The sequence below is a fragment of the Heterocephalus glaber genome, unplaced genomic scaffold (genome assembly GCF_053883595.1).
Source record: "Heterocephalus glaber isolate CG9 unplaced genomic scaffold, H.glaber_assembly_v1.0 deba00000347, whole genome shotgun sequence".
Taxonomy (NCBI): domain Eukaryota; kingdom Metazoa; phylum Chordata; class Mammalia; order Rodentia; family Bathyergidae; genus Heterocephalus; species Heterocephalus glaber.
Window position 1 is genome coordinate 41902727 of NW_028258143.1, and position 13671 is coordinate 41916397.

The following is a 13671-nucleotide window of genomic DNA, read 5'->3' on the forward strand; positions in this document are numbered from 1 at the left end:
CCAGTTTAGTGTTTCTGTTTCAATATTTAGATCTTTAATCCATTTTGATTTTAGTTTAGTGCATGGTGAGAGATACAGTTCTAGTTTTAATCTTTGGCAAGTTGAAACCCAATTTTTCCAGCACCATTTATTAAAGAGGCTATCTTTCCTCCAATGAGGATGTTTGGCTCCTTTGTTGAAGATGAGGTGGCTGAGTGTGTCTGGAGTTGTTTCTGCATCTTCTAGTCTGTTTCAGTGGTCCTCAGGTCTGTTTCTTTGCCAGTACCATGCTGTTTTCTTTTTAAATCACAGTAGCTTTGTTGTATAGTTTCAGGTTGGAGATTGGGATACCCCTTAGCTTGTCTTTACTGCCTAGTATTGCTTTTGTTATTCTAGGTCTCTTCTTGTTCCAAATGAATTTTTGGATTGTTTTCTCAATGTCTGTGAAGTATGTTGTTGGGATTGCATTGAATCTATATAGCAGTTTTGGAAGTATGGCCATTTTCACTATGTTGATTCTTCCTACCCAGGAGCAGGGGATGTCTGTCCATTTTCTGATATCCTCTTCAATCTCTTTTTTCAGAGTGCTATAGTTTTCAGAGTAGAAGCCTTTGATTTCTTTCTTTAGGTTGATTCCTAGGTATTTCAATTTTTTGAATGCTATTGTGAAAGGAATTGATTGCTCCATTTCTCTCTCAGTGAGTCTGTTTTTGTGTACAGAAAAGCTATTGATTTTTGTGTGTTGACCTTGTATCCAGCTACTGTACTGAATTTGGGTATTAAGTCTAGAAGACTTTTGGTGGAGTTCTTGGGATCTTGTATATAGAGTATCATGTCATCTGCAAATAATGATGATCTGACTGCTTTGCTTCCTACCTTTATTCCTTTTCCTTCTCTTGTCTAATTGCTGTGGCTAATGTTTCCAAAACTATATTGAACAGGAGTGGTGAGAGTGGACATGTCTTTTCCTGATTTTAGTGTGAAGGATTTCAGCTTTTGACCATTTAGTATGATATTGGCTGTTGGTTTTTCATAGATGGCTGTTATCAGATTGAGGTAGAGTTCATCTATTCCAATTTTTTGTAGGGTTTTTATCATGAAGGCATGTTGGATTTTGTCAAATGCTTTTTCTGCATCTATTGAAATAATCATATGGTTTTTGTCCTTTGTTCTATTAATATAGTGTATTACATTTATTGATTTACATATGTTTAACCATCCCAGTACCTATCCTTGGAATGAATCTCACTTGGTCAGGGTATATAATATTTTTGATGATCTTCTGCATTCTATTTGCCAGAATATTATTAAGAGTTTTTGCATCTATGTTCATTAGTGAGATTGGCCTGTAGTTCTATTTTTTGATTAGGTCTTTCTCTGCTTTGGGGATCAAGATGATGTTTGCTTCCATGAATGAATTTGGGAGTATTGCTTCCCTTTCAATTTCATTGAAGAATTTAAACAGTAGTGGCAGTAGTTCCTCTCTAAATGTCTTGTAGAATTCAGCAGTGAAGCCATTATGACCCAGGCTTTTCTTAGTTGATAAGTTTTTAATTACATTTTCAATTTCATTATTGATATTGAGTCATTTAGAATTTTTAGGAATCTTTGTTCAACTTTGGTAATTCACACGTATCTAGGAACCTGTCCATTTCTTCTGTGTTTTCCATCTTATTGGCATATAGGTTCTAAAAGTAGGCACTGATGATCCTCTGGATTTCTGCTGGGTCCATTGTAATTTCATACTTTTCATTCCTAATTACATGGATTTGGGCCTTTTCTTTCCTTTTTTGGTTAAGGTTGGCTAAGGTTGTCAGTTTTGTTTATTCTTTTGAAGAACCAACTCTTGGCTTCATTGATATTTTGTATTGTTCTCTTAGTTTCCATTGCATTGATTTCTGTCCTGATCTTTATAATTTCCTCCCTTCTATGGGCTTTGGGTTTGTCCTGCTGTTGTTTTTCTAGAAACTTGAGTTTCAACATCTGGTTGTGTAATTGAGCTTGCTCTGTTTTCCTAATGTGAGTATTCACTGCTATGAATTTCCCTCGTAAGACTGCTTTCATTGTGTCTTATAGATTTCAATATGTTGTACTGGCATTGTCCTTTAGTTGTAGGAACTGTCTAATTTTTTGTTTAATTTCCTCTGTGACCCATTGCTTATTCAGAAGTGTTTTGTGCAGTTTCCATGTGTTTATGAAATTCTTGCTGTTTCTTTTGCTATTGATCTTTAATTTCATTGCACCATGGTCTGATTTCAATTCCTTTGCACTTACTTAAACATGTTCTACGTGTGAGTATTTGGCCTGTTTTGGAGAACGACCCCTGTGCAGCTGAAAAGTATGTGTATTCTGATTTGGTGGGGTGGAACACTCTGTAAACATGTGTTAAGTTCATTTGTTCAAGAGTTTTGATTGAGTATTTCATTGTTTATTTTTTGTCTAGTTGATCTATCTATTTTTGACAGTGGGGTATTGAGGTCCCCCACTACTGCTGTATTAGTGTGTATATGATTTTTCATGTCCATTAGTATTTGTTTTATATAGTTAGGGACACTAGTGTTTGGTGCATATATATTAAGGATTATCATCTCTTCCTGTTGGATTGTTCCCTTTACAAGGATGTAGTGTCCTTCTTTGTCTCTTTTAATCGGCATTGGTTTGAAATCCTCTTGATCTGCAAAGAGGATACCTACTCCTGTTTTGTTTGCGGGGGGAGGTTTTTGTTGCATGGAGTATTGTTTTCCACCCTTTAACTTTCAGTCTATGAGTTTCATCTTGAATTATGTGTGTTTCTTTTATGCAGCATATTGTTGGATCTTACATCTTGACCTATTCTACCATTCTGTTTCTTTTGATTGGTGAATTGAGACCATTAACATTGATGGTTATAATTGATATGTATTGACTTATCATTGTCATGACTTTTTCTTTTTGTTGGATTCTGCCCCTTTGTGTTTAATTTCTTGTCATGCCCAGTGGATTCATTCTGCTGGGCTTCCTGGTGTTGTGATCCTCAGTTCTTTTCCTAGGATATTGTTTAAATTTTTTGGAGTGCTGGTTTGGTACTCATGAAGTTCCTAAGGTGCTCTTTGTCATGAATGTATCTTATTTCTCCATCAATTTTGAAAGATAGTTTTGCAGGGTACATCAATCTGGGTTGGAGGCTGTTTTTCTTAAGGGCTTTCAATACTTCACTCCAAGCTCTTTTTGCTTTGAGGGTTTGCATTGAGAAGTCTGCTGTGATTCTGACGGGCTTTCCTTTGTAATGTGATTTGTTTCTTTTCTCTAACTGCTTGTATTGAACTGTGTTCTTCTGTTTAGTTTCTGGAATCTTAAGAATTATATGCCTATGTGTACATTGTTTTTGATCAAGGCTATTTGGAGTCCTATATGCCTCACTTATCTGTATATCAAGTTCTTTTCTCCTGCTTGGGAAGTTTTCTGCCATTACTTCTGTGAACAGATTTTTATGTCATCTGCACTCTCTTCTGTTTCTTCCTTGACTCTGATCACTCTGATGTTATTCTTCTTTGCATCATCTAGCAGCTGATGGATTGATTTCTAATGGTCCCTGACAATTGTAAAGAAATTTTTCTTTTCCTGGTCACTAATTGCAATCCTATCTTCTATATCTGAAATTCTGCCATCACATTGGCTCACTCTGCTGTGTAAACTTTCAATGGAGTTTTTAATCTCCTGGATATCTGTTAGCATCTGTTTTATGGATTCCATTTGTTTCCTATGTTGGGATTCCATCATGTTCCTCAGCTCCTCTATTTTTTTATATGTGCCCACTCTAGATTTATTAGTCATGTCTTGGAATATGGGCACAATCTCTGCTGTTATCTGAGAAATTATTTCTGATTTCACTTTTTCCAGATCCTCTTTTGTTGCCAGTTCAGGGAGTCCAGGTGGTTGAGTATCAGATTGTTCTATCTCCTTGCCCTTTGGGGTTCCCTTATGTGAGCAGGAAGTCTGGTTTTGGGACTTCTTTACATGACTTCTCATTTCAACAGTTGCAGCCTGTTGAGTGTTTGTTGACCTGACTTTTTGCTCACCCAGGGTCTTGAATACTCAGCAAGCCACGGAGCAGCCTTTACTCTGCTGCTTACCAGTACATCAATTCCTGTGTTCAGAGTGGTGGCCTTCTAGATTGCTGAGCTGACCTGTTGTTTGGGTGGGCTTCTGGCTTGGGTCTGAGCACACTTGGGATGGTATCTAGGCATGCCTCTCACTGAGGCACCTATGTAGCTATTGTCTGGGAGGGCCTTTGATTGCAGGGCTTGCACCCCAGTTTCTGTTGTCTGCACAGGCTTTGGCTAGGGTCTCCTCATAGCTATCAGTTGTATTGGGGTGAGCCTGTGGGTATTGCTTGTGTGCCTGTACAGCTCTTCTCCAAGTGGGTCCCTGGCTGTGGCCAGTGCAGCTCCTCTCTGGGCAGGCTCTCTTCAGACTTTAATTTTATTAAACTAGATTTGAGAGGTGAGGACCAAATTATGTCTATTGTATATAGGTATTAATTGGATTTTAATATGAATACAGATATTATATACACATATATACGTACCTGTATTAAATTTTTCCTTAGTTACTATAATCAAATGTGATGCAGTAAGATATGAATATAAACTTTGATTTACATTGAGAAAAGAGAACTACATCCATACCTACATAAAGAGCAAGATGCCAGTAAAGTAGCATAGGATTAATGTCAGCAAGTGAGATTAGTAACACAGAACTTAGAGGAAGAAGTAGTTACCTAGCTCAAGATTAGTTAGGAAGTATTTAAGAGATAAGATTTAAATTCATCTTAAAAAAGAAAAGAAGAGATAAAAAAAGAAAAGGAAAAGCACTCCAATGGAGAGACATGTAAACATGTGGTTTTACATACTAGAATGTTACACAGTCCTCTGCCTTTTCATAAATTATCATTTTGAGAGATTTAAAAAAATTTATTTAGTTACAGTGTGTAATCTGAAATTATGTGATTATTCAAAATATACAGTAATAATTAAATATTACAGTACACTTTCCTATGGCCTGAAATTTTGAATGTTGAACATATTTGACTCACTTCATTATGAAAAGAATATTCTTTATCTGCACTGTTATGGAATTTTATATTCCACCCTAAGAATTTGCATGTAGATGGTAGGAGTCTCTTACAAGAATCAAACTTTAAAGTGACTCTGTGACTCCAGAGCCTAAAAGTGATTATTAAAACCATTTAAAAAATTAACGTTATTGATTAAAAACTGTTCAATATGAAAGAAGAATAGTCTGCTGCAAGGATAGCATGGAAAATTATTGGGGCAAATAATTATAGCATGCATCAAGACCAGTGAGGGAACTGAGTACTCTACCTGACACCTCTAATGACCTGCTTAAGTAGAGATGAAATACCTTTTATAATCAGTTATTGACTAACTAACTAACTAACCAACTAACTCATGTAAGCTTGATGCTATACTCATGAAACAACTTTCTTTCTTTTCTTTTGGTACCGGGATTGAATGAAACAACTTTCTAATTACCATATGAACTTCATGGTGATATAATAGAGCAAAGTCAGTAGCATCAGCAGCTGTATAATATAAATTACCATATCTTAGTGAGCAAACAAAATTATACTTCTTTTAATGTTTTACAACAACATAGAAAGTTATTTGTTTTCACGTTTAAATTGAAACAATAAGCAGTGCTTCATGGATGATTGTCATAAGCCCTTTTATTCCAGGGGACAGACTCAAGAGCAGTTCTTTCAGAACTGAAGAAGAAGGTAGGTTAGCATGGTATTATTTTTCTTGACATCCATTGTGATTTTAATACTATAGATGCCTCTAAATTACACAACTTCCTAGAGTTCTAAAATTTTTAAGAGAACAAGGTAGTGTTGAGAACACGTGATTTTTAAGACATATCATTTATTATATCTGACTTGATTTAATGGCTGTTTAGTGTAAATAAAGTTATGGAGTCAGAGGAAGAAAGTATTTGAATATAGAAATTGATCATGGAAGATTTCCACAAAAGATCAGGCTGTTTAACACTTATGAAACTTCTCCTGTTCCTGTTTATGTTGGTGTTTATGCCCAAGTTCTTCTCTAACCCCAACTTACTTAAGTTGTTTAACATCAGAGACTGTAGTGGTAAGACAGGAACACCATAAAATTGTTGAATGAAATTCAGAAATTAAAGCATTTAACAATTGAGTATAGCCTCTCTATTTCTGTGCATATTTCATTAAAGAAAGAAATGTACATTAGAAATAGCAGAAAAAACTTTTGGTAAGGATCAAGACTTTAGTGCAGAAACATGGAGGCTAATGGTAAGAATAGAGATTCTTCTTTGATTTATGTTCTTTAAGGAAATGTATTTAGTATATTTGATATTTCAACTAATTACTTTGGAGCAGAGTGTAAACCTTAACCCACCTTCAAATTTAAAGGTAACCACTAGTGAACACAAGCTGAAGAAATTGTCTTTGGAAGGGCTATTCACACATCGTCTTCTGTCATTATTATTTTGGCTTAAAGTTACTGCTGGATGGACGCAATACTGAGATGGATTATTTAAAAAATCTTAGTAGGTTAACAGTGTATAATTTTTGTATCTTTATGCCATGTAGTCAAAGTCATTATGATCTTAGGCTACATTTCAGTAATCCATTTAATTCTCCATGTATCTATACATAATAAAGATTGAATGTGAAATTGTAGCTTAGCAAAAATATTTGTCTATGTGAATATGATATATTAAGTACTTTTTGTCCTCAAAATAATAACAGTGAGATATCTGGGGTTCAATGAAATGGAGACTAAATAAATATTATCACTTTAAAATACAAAGAAATTGAAAATCCTAAGGTTAATTGAATAGAGAAAAGATTATTTTCTTTCCTTCCTGTATTTCTGGGTTTCTCAAATTTTCTGTCTTATATCATGGACTGAAATTGATTTTTAGCACAATGTAATAGAAGTTTATTTTGATGCTTATTTGCAAATTGAGTCTTGATAGTGATGTTTCATTTATACTACTTAATTTCTTCTTATATACATAATACTGGCTTTTTTTTGGAAGGAAAGAGAGAAGAGTGATGTTTATAACTTTTTGATTTTCATTTTCTTGATATCTTCTATCCAGTTTCATTTCATCCTCAAAGAGGTATGATTTTGGATTCAAATCATCAATGGCCAATGCTACACCAAAAACAGCAGTAATGTCAACTGTTATTTTTGGTTCCTCAAAGACTTTTACTTCCATATTTATCACCACTTTTGTTTAACATTTAAAAATTTTCCAAGATTTACCGTTACAAAAAATACTATTGCTATAAACATTATTCTTTTATCTTTGTTCTTTTATTTTTCAGACTACTTTTATAAGAATACATCCTAAAGAGTTACAGTTGTTTAAAAAATTTAATTAATTTTATTGGTACATTTTAGGTATACAATATAATGACATTCATCATTGGAAATTTGTACCTTTACATAATATATCTTGGATCTTATTTTTTCCTATTTCTCTGCCCTCCAGTCAACCCCTCCACCCCTCCTTATTTAGAAAGGCTTTGTTTCCATTTTTTCTTTTTCTCATATTAATTCCATTCCTTTCTTTCCTTTCTCCAATCCCTACCACTTCCCCTTCCCCTTTGGACATTTTCTTACTATTTCACAGTACCTATTATGCCTTTTGATCCTTATTTGCACTTTCTTTTTCTCACACAGAGAAACTATTTGGTATTTACACATCTGTCCTATTTATTTCACTTAAGAGTATTGCCTCAATGTGCACCCATTTAGCTATAAATGTCTCTAATTTATCATTCTTTATGGCTGAGTAGTACTCCATTTTATTAAAAAAACCCTCCACATTTTTTATCCAGTCTCCAGTTGAGGGGTATTTAGGCTGTTTCCAAGTTTTAGCTATTACAATCTGTGTTAGTATGAACATGGGTCCACATATCACTGTGGTATGATTCTTTTAATTCTTTGGGGAAGATCCCAGAAGGGGAATAGCTGGGTCAAATGGGACTTCCAGTCCCAGTTCTTTGAGGTATCTCCATACTGATTTCCACAGTGGTTGTTCCAGTTGACACTCTCACCAGCAGTGGAGTAGGGTTCCTCTTTCCACACAGCTCCACCAGTGTTTGTTATTGGTTGATTTCATGATGGCAACCATTCTTTCTCAGGTGAGGTGGAATCTCAGCCTTGTTCTCATTTGCATCTCTCAAATGACCAGTGATGTTGAACATTTTTTCATATGTTTATTTGCTATTTCTACTTTGAGAAATGCCTTTTCATTTCAGATGCCCATTTTTGGATTGGGTCTTTAAATTTTGAAGGTCTGATTTTTTTTAAGTTCTTTATATATTCTAGAAAGTAGACCTTTGTCTGAGGGACTGCTGGTGAAAATTTTTTCCCACATTGTTGGTTGTCTCTTCACACTGTTGGTGGTTTCTCTTGCTGTGTAGAAGTTTTTTTAATAAGAGATCCCAGTTGTTGATTCTTTGTGCTAGTTCATGTGCAACTGAGGTTTTGTTCATGAAATCTTTTCCTACTCCATTGCCTTCAAGAGTTCTACCTAACCTCTCTTCCAGCTGGTTTAGTGTTTCTGTTTTAATATTTAGATCTTTAATCCATTTCATTTTTAGTTTAGTTCATTGTGAGAGATATAGGCCCAGTTCTAATCTTTGGTAAGTTGAAACCCAATTTTTCCAGCACCATTTATTAAAGAGGCTATCTTTCCTCCAGTGAGGTTGTTTGGCTCCTTTATTGAAGATGAGGTGGCTGAGTGTGTCTGGAGTTGTTTCTGCATCTTCTAGTCTGTTCCACTGGTCCCCAGGTCTGTTTCTTTGTCAGTACCATGCTGTTTTTATCACAGTAGCTTTGTAGTAGTTTCAGCTTGGGGAATATGATACCCCCTATCTTGTCTTTTTTGCCTAGAATTTCTTTTGCTATTTTAACCTCTTCTTCTTCCAAATGAATTTTTGGATTGTTTTCTCAAGGTCTGTGAAGTATACGTTTGGAATTTAAATTGGGATGGCATTAAATCTATACAATAGTTTTGGAAATATGGCCATTTTCACTATATTGGTTCTTCCTACCCAGGAGCAAGGGATGTCTTTACATTTTCTGATATCCTCTTCAATCTCTTTTTTCAGAGTGCTATAGTTTTCAGGGTAGAGGTCTTTGATTTCTTTCTTTAGGTTGATTTGTAAGTATTTCACTTTTTTGTGATGCTATTGTGAAGGGAGTTATTTCTGCAGTTCCTCTTTCAGTGAGTCTGTTGTTCATGTACAGGAAAGCTATTGACTTTTGTGTGTTGACCTTGTATCCAACTACTCTACTGAATTTGGTTATTAAGTCTAGTAGACTTTTGGTGGAGTTCTTGGGGTCTTCTATATACAGTATCATGTAATCTGCAAATAATGACAATTTAACTTCTTCCTTTCCTATCTTTATTCCTTTTATTTCTTTCTTTTGTCTAATTGTTGTGGCTAATATTTCCAATACTATATTGAACAGTAGTGGTGATAGTGGACATCCTTGTCTTGTTCCTGATTTTAGCATGAAGGATTTCAGTTTTTGACCATTTAGCATGACATTGGCTGTTGGCTTTTCATAGATGGCTTTTATCAGGTTGAGACAGAGACTGTGTATTCCAATTTTCAATAGCGCTTTTATCATGAATGTGTGTTGGGTTTTGTCAAATGATTTTTCAGCATCTATTGAGATGAACATATGGTTTTTGTCCTTGGCTCTATTAATATAGTGCATTAGGTTTATTGATTTGCATATGTTGAACCATCCCTGCATCCCTGGGATGAATCTCACTTGGTCAGGGTATATGAGCTTGTTGATGATCTTCTTCATTCTGTTTGCAAATATCTTATTGAGGATTTTGGCATCTGTGTTCATTAGTGAGATTGGCCTATAGTTCTCTTTTCTGGTTGGGTCTTTCTCTGCTTTGGGGATCAAGGTGATGTTTGCTTCCAGGAATGAATTTGCGAGTATTGCTTCCTTTTCAATTTCATTGAAGAATTTAAACAGTAGTGGCAGTAGTTCCTCTCTAAATGTCTTGTAGAATTCAGCAGTAAAGCCATCAGGACCTGAGATTTTCTTAATTGGTAAGTTTTTAATTACGTTTTCAATTTTGTTGGTTGATATTGGATTGTTTAGAATGTTTAGGTCTTCTTCATTCAACATTGGTAATCCATATGTATTATGGGATCTGTCTACTTAAAATTATTATAGCACTATTTATAATTATATTTAGGAAGTACTCTTTCATTAAATTCAAGAGCTTCTTAATAGGCTCATTCCTACATTCTACAATCATAAACATTAAAGAGAACAAGAATACAGTAGGACGAGTATTTGGTGATAGAAATTATTTGCCTGACACATATTTCCTTTGTTTACATCATCTTTTAGTCTTCCCTTCCATTTGCCATGAGTCCCAGGTTTCAAATAACATTCCAGCATAGAAAGGTGTATTTTAGTGGTCTGAAAAGACATTTCACTCTTTTACTGATTCAATATATATTTTCATTTACACATTAAGTTCAGGGAACTGTACAAAGGGATATTAGGGGGCTTATGAAAATGAGTCACATATAGATTTTGCCTTAAGGATATGAATAATTGAAAATGAGTGATAAGATTAAAATGAAAGAAAGTGCACGTGTTTAAAGGAAGTCAGGGTGTTAAAGTGTGGATGACAGAGCTGTGAGAGAGGGAGTTAAGACTAAAAGCATGTAATTATGGGATGATGTGTTTTGTTAACGTTTGATGAATAAACAGGATTTAGACCTATGGAGATGGGGGAGAAAGACATGTAGCAATTACAACAGCAGCAGCAGTAGCAGCAGCATTTGTGAAGTACTTCTAGTTTCTAAGCATGTTATATTATTTTTATTAATTTTATATATACATTTCTGCCATACATAATAATCACATTCATCGTAGGAAATTTGTACCTGCACATATATCTTAATTCTTTTTCTCCCCATTCCCTTTTCTCTTCTTTCCCTTCCCATTTACAAAAGCTTCATTTTCATTTTCCCCCTTGTATTCTTTTTTTAAAATTAATTTTATTGGTACATTTTAGGTATACAATATAATTACATTCATCATTGGAAATTTGCAACTTTACATAATCTCTCTTGGTTCTTGCTTTTTCCCCCATTCCCCTGCTCTCCCTTCAATCCCTCCATCCCTCCCTATTTACAAAGACTTTGTTTCCATTTTTCCATTTTCTCATATTAATCCCATTCCCTTCTATCCTTTCCCCTACCCCTCCCACTTCCTTCCCCTTTGCCCCTTTTCTTTCTATTTCGCATTACCTATTATACCTTTTAGTCCTTATTTACACTTTCAGTTTCTCACACCAGAGAAACTATTCGGTATTTACACATGTGTGTCCTATTTATTTCACTTAAGAGTATTGCCTCAATGTGCATCCCCTTAGCTATAAATGTCTCTAATTTCTCATTTTTTATGGCTGAGTAGTACTCCATTTTATTAAAAAAAGCCACATTTTCTTTATCCAGTCTCCAGTTGATGGGCATTTGGGCTGTTTCCAAGTTTTAGCTGTCACAAAATGTGCTGCTATGAACATGGGCACACATATATCACTGTGGTATGATTCTTTTAATTCTTTGGGGAAGATCCCCAGCAGTGGAATAGCAGGGTCAAATGGGACTTCCAGTCCTAGTTCTTTGAGGTATCTCCATACTGATTTCCACAGTGGTTGCACCAGTCTACACTCCCACCAGCAGTGGAGCAGGGTTCCTCTTTCCCCACAGCCACACCAGCATTTGTTATTTGTTGATTTCATGATAGCAGCCATTCATTCTGGAGTGAGGTGGAATCTTAGTGTTGTTTTCATTTGCATCTCTTGAATGACCAGTGATGTTGAATATTTTTTCATGTATTTATTTGCTATTTCTTCTTCTTTGTCTGAGAAATGTCTGTTCATTTCAGATGTCTATTTTCAGATTGGGTCTTTAAATTTGGGAGATCTGATCTTTTTAAATTCTTTATAGATTTGAGATAGTAGATCTTTGTCTGAGGAAGAGCAGGTGAAGATAGTTTCCCACATTGTGGGTTGTCTCTTCACACTGCTGGTGGTTTCTCTTGCTGTGCAGAAGCTTTTTAATAAGAAGAGATCTCATTTGTTGATTGTTTGTGCTAGTTCATGGGCAACTGAGGTTTTGTTCATAAAATCTTCTCCTACACCGATATCTTCAAGTGTTCTACCTAACCTCTGTTCCAACTAGTTCAGAGTTTCTATTTTAATATTTAGATCTTTAATCCATTTTGATTTTAGTTTAGTGCATGGTGAGAGATATACATCTAGTTTTAATCTTTGGCAAGTTGAAGCCCAATTTTTCCAGCACCATTTATTAAAGAGGCTATCTTTCCTCCAGTGAGGGTGATTGGCTCCTTTATTGAAGATGAGATGGCTGAGTGTGTCTGGCGTTGTTTCTGCATCTTCTAATCTGTTCCACTGGTCCTCAGGTCTGTTTCTTTGCCAGTACCATGCTGTTTTTATCACAGTAGCTTCGTAGTAGAGTTGCAGGTGGGGGATTGTGATACCCCCTGCCATGTCTCTGTTACCTAGAATTGCTTTTGCTATTCTGGGTCTCTTCTTGTTCTGAATGAATTTTTGGATTGTTTTCTCAAGGTCCATGAAGTATGCTGGTGGGATCTCAATTGGAATTGCATTAAATCTATATAGAAGTTTTGGAAGTATGGCCATTTTCACTATATTAATCCTTCCTACCCAGGAGCAGGGGATGTCTGTCCATTTTCTGATATCATCTTCAATCTCTCTTTTCAGAGTGCCATAGTTTTCAGAGAAGAGGTCTTTGATTTCTTTTGTTAGGTTGATTCCTAGGTATTTCAGTTTTTTGGATGCTATTGTGGAAGGAATTATTTGCCCTATTTCTCTCTCAGTGAGTCTGTCATTTGTGTAGAGGAAAGCTATTGATTTTTGTGTGTTGACCTTGTAACCAGCTACTTGACTGAATTTGGTTATTAAGTCTAGAAGACTTTTGGAGTTCTTGGGGTCTTGTATATAGAGTATCATGTTATCTGCAAATAATGACAATTTGACTTCTTCATTTCCTATCTTTATTCCTTTTATTTCTTTCTCTTATCTAATTGCCATGGCTAATGTTTCCAGAACTATATTGAACCAGAGTGGTGATAGTGGATATCCTAATCTTGTTCCTGATTTAGTGTGAAGGATTCCCCCTTGTATTCTTTTTTTAAAATCCCTATATCCTTCCTTCCCTTTCTCCACCCCCTCCCTTATTCTCCTTCTCATTTGAAAGTGTTCTTCCTACTTCCTAATATCTATCCTCCATTTTGCTCTTTATTTACCCTTTGGGTTTCTTACACAAGAGAAACTGTGATATTTATGTATGTGTGTCTGATTTATTTCATTTAAAATTGGTGCATCTATTTACCTAAAAATGTCTCAAGTTTGTCCTTCTTAATAGCAGAGTAATAATATTTATGTGTTGATGGGAATATGGGATGTTTCCAAGATTTAGCTATTATAAATTGTGATGCTAGAAACATAGGTGTGTATATACTGTGGTATAATGTTTTTAACTCTTGCGGGAAGATACTTAGAAGAGAAATAGCTGGATCAAATGGAAAGTCTAGTTTTATGTGA

The 13671-nt window shown here is 35.2% G+C and overlaps 1 protein-coding gene across 16 annotated transcripts in view; it reads left to right on the forward strand.

Annotated features, from left to right (window-relative positions):
- Positions 1-13671, forward strand: part of Slc4a10 (solute carrier family 4 member 10) — a 308057-nt gene that overhangs the window by 77166 nt on the left and 217220 nt on the right. The window contains exon 1 of one of the 16 annotated variants that reach the window (XM_087199441.1): positions 5734-5758. The exons of the other annotated variants lie outside the window; for them this stretch is intronic. The gene's annotated coding sequence lies outside the window, so the exon portion shown is untranslated. Of the gene's footprint in view, positions 1-5733; positions 5759-13671 lie in introns of those variants that run through there. 16 annotated transcript variants of the gene reach the window in all.